Genomic DNA, 3,684 nt, shown 5'->3' with positions numbered 1-3,684 from the left:
TTTTTCTGGTTCAAGGGATTCATCGACCATACTTTGTAATTTGGCAGGGTCCACCGGGCCAGGGTCAGTGGACGGCTCTATGGCTTCGGACAAAACTGCTACTGAAGTTGAAACATATTTCATCACTTCGGCAAGATTCAGCCTGCGTGGAAGTAGAGTGGGTTCGGCCGAAGAGTTGATAGCCCACACAGAGGTTTGTCCTCTGTTTACCGTAACAACCGATCGAGGCACCAATACATTTTTCTTTGCGCAGTTTAGGGGAATCGGCTCCAGCAAAGCTTCAAATTTATCCAGATCAGTTCCCGTGCAAAGGACTGACACGAATGTGGCTGACCGTGCCGGCATGATGGTGTCGCTCAACACGCTGAGTGCGCGGGTGGTGTCGCGACCAGAATCCTCTAAAAGGGCAGATAGGGCGGTCCCGCCCACAAATATCTCCCCATTACGACAGTCAACGGTGGCACCACACTGCTTCAAGAAGTCCAGAGCTAAAGTAACATCGTGAGTAACCGCGGCAATACGGCAAAATCCGCCCTGAATGCGCGGCCGCCAAACGAAACAGTCACTGAGCAGATTCCAAGTGGGCATAGGGACTCACCACCAACACCTAGAAATGTTACCATTTTGTCCCAGTGAAACATTACTTTCCGGCCAAGACGGGATGTAAACGCAGAACTCATTACCGACACTGTTGCGCCCGTATCGATCAAAGCCATTGTTCGGATGCCATCTACTAATACTTCCACTGTGTTTTTTAGCATTGATACAGGCGAAGGTAGTTCCCAGTTAGGCTGTCCGGTAAGAGGCATTTCACGTGACAGTTGTGCCGCGGCCTCACCTCCATTGGCCGCGCTGGCTAGTTTTCCGGCGGCGGTGACCGACGCCGGGGTGATGGTGAACGCCGCTGTCGTGAAGCGGGTGGGGTTAAGCTGCGGTCAGAAGCCTTTGAATCGCGGCGTGGTGGTGCCTCGGAGAACAAAGCTGTTGGCAGGCGAGTGTCGTAGCTGGCATTTCGAGCGTTCGGGCGGTTCCACATGGGAGCTTGCTGGTACCGTGGCGCTTGGCGGCGACGGTGGTAGTAGCGAGAAATGTGGCCCTCAAAACCACAGTTGTAGCAGACGGGAAGGTCACGCTCACGGGGAGGGAAGGGTCTCTCGTAGACGCCATCAAAACGGTGATCATAAGCCGGGGGCCGAGGACGCTGGTCGTAAGTTGGACGTTGAGGGCGCCGAGAGAACTGCTGGACATCGTGACTGTAGCGTGGTGAATCCCAATTGTCGAGGCGCTGCCGGCTCTCATTGCGAGGCGTATAGGTCGGATCACGGAACTGAGAACTTGAAGGCGAGAGGCTATTGGCCTGTACATCTTGCAGCACGTAACTTTCGTGAACGTGCAAGCCGTCAGTATAGCGCCGAGGCTGTTGGTGTCGCAGCAATTCCTCACGGACGATGCGTCGGATAGTTTCAGCGACGTCCGGTGGTGTGGTCACATCAACGCTTGCCACAGTAGTTACATTAGCCAAGCGAACGAAGTTTGGGGTAATACGACGCTTCTTCAACGCCTCGAAGGTGCGACAATGCTGGACAACGTCTGACGCCGATTCCAACTTTTCACGCCCTATTAAAAAGTTGTAGACGTCTTCAGCGATCCCCTTCAATAAGTGACCCACTTTATCATCCTCAGACATTTGCGGGTTGACGAGTCTGCAGAGCTTTAGCACCCCTTCAATGTATGCGGCGCATGCCTCGCCTGGGACTTGGGCGCGATGGAGCAACGTCTGTTCAGCCAACTTCTTTTCGACGGAGTCGCCAAAGCGGGATGAAATTTCTTCGACGAAACGGTCCCAGGTTGTGAGTTTCCTTTCATTGTTCTCAAACCAGGTCAGGGCAGTCTTATCTAGCGAGAACACGACGTTCGCGAGTTGTGCAGCGGTATCCCAGTGGTTGTACCGGCTCACTCTTCGATAATGCATCAGCCATTCCTCGACATCTTCACCGGCGCTCCCAGTGAACATTCGGGGCTCTCGCGGGGGATGCTAGCCCGGCGTGGGGGCCGGCACAGTGTTCCCACCTTGAGGCATCGTAGGAGACAGCGGTGGCAGACCCGCGACACGTCGGCTACGGCGGAAATCCTGGAGGTCCGGCGTGGCGTACCCCGCACCTCGACCAAACTGTTACGAGGTGGATTTATTTACAATGAGGTCGGACAGTGTAGGATGGGCGTAGATGGTAGAGCGGTCCGTGAATGATGGCCCCAAGCTGGAGTGCAACCTCGTTCTTCTCTTCCTCCACAATCAGCTTGCTCAGATGGTTGACCGTTGAAATGTCATAAATGCATCGGCGAATACACGGCATTTATGGTGTGCGTAACAAGATATATATATATATATATATATATATATATATATATATATATATATATATATATATATATATATATATATATATAGATATATATATAGGAAACGAGGGGGCTTGGAAGATGGTCACTAGATAGAAATAATACTTTAAAGAATGTAGCGGCCTCAGATCTCTGCCAGCGTTTCGACAAGAGGGCTTGTCTTTTTCAAGGCATCAGGGTGCATCTCTGGCACACTGTTTTATAGATAGAGATTGAGTTGGAGAGAGAGGGGGGAGGTTGTTAAGAGCGGGGCTGGAAGGAGGACAACAGAGTGGGTCAACGGTCGCTTGAAAGGAACGAAATAGTGAGAGAGAAACGGAGGTGTGGTTTAATGACAGGGCCCCGCAACAGAGAAAGATGGTAGGGGGAAGCAGGGGGGAATGGTTTAAGCTGGGCTATGGTGGTGCCCGGCGACCTTGAAGGAGGCTTCCGTGAAGTTTGGGTTCAAAAGGGGCGTCTGCGGGGTGCACTTGCAAGGTTACTGAACTTGCAAGCTCTAAGCTGGGCTGTGGACGGGCCGAGCGACCTCAAAGGAGGCTTCCGGGAAGTTTGGGTTCAAAGGAGCGTCTGCGGGGTGCCATTACAAGGTTACTGAACTATGTGTAAGAGAGAAAACTCGTGAGCAACAACAGCGCGTATAGTTCGAAGAATTCCGAGTGGCGACGTCAGTGATCGTAGAATAGAAGGATCTAGAAGAAGATCGTAAAAGAATCTATTTTTCTACGATCACTGACGTCAGGAGGGGAATTCTTTTCTGACGAATGGCTATGCTAAAAAGTACAACTCCCGTTTATTTGACGACGCCTACCCACACGAGGTTTATTACAAAATTTCCGGTTTGGTGCGGTGTGCGGGCCACCGGAGTCATTGGTTTGTACTTTTTCGGAAACGATGTTCTTTTGGCCTTCACCGTCAACGGCAAGCGCTACATTACGATGATAAGGTTTGTTGGTCCAAATTGAAGGATAGGGACGTGGACGACGTGGGGTTCCAGCAGGACAGAGCTAAGTGCCACACAGCGGACTTCAGGATGGACAGACATTGTGCATGAGCGATATTTAAAGGTACGGTTGTCCCTCGCAGATGTGACGTGAATCGGAAGCCAAGATGGTAAGCTTCTAAGATGTTAGACATCTTATTTAGGAGGTTTTCTAATGTGGCGGGTTTGCGAAAATAACCCGCAATCGATTGATTCTCGGAAAGGCAACATAACCCTGGCCATCGTTCTTATTCAGCCATTTCAATACGGGAGTCATTGAAAATTAAACCACTCGGATCTGTGCC

The 3,684-nt window shown here is 51.3% G+C and overlaps 1 pseudogene; it reads right to left on the bottom strand.

The window, feature by feature from the left end:
• Nucleotides 1-856: 856 nt before the first annotated feature.
• On the bottom strand, nt 857-2,981 carry LOC144159811 (uncharacterized; annotated as a pseudogene).
• Nucleotides 2,982-3,684: the final 703 nt, after the last annotated feature.

This window comes from Haemaphysalis longicornis, unplaced genomic scaffold, assembly GCF_048455015.1.
Source record: "Haemaphysalis longicornis isolate Haplotype H1 unplaced genomic scaffold, Haemaphysalis longicornis Haplotype H1 scaffold_10, whole genome shotgun sequence".
Classification (NCBI taxonomy): Eukaryota; Metazoa; Arthropoda; class Arachnida; order Ixodida; family Ixodidae; genus Haemaphysalis; species Haemaphysalis longicornis.
The sequence above is the reverse complement of the archived record's forward strand: the minus strand, read 5'-3'. Positions and strand labels throughout refer to the sequence as shown.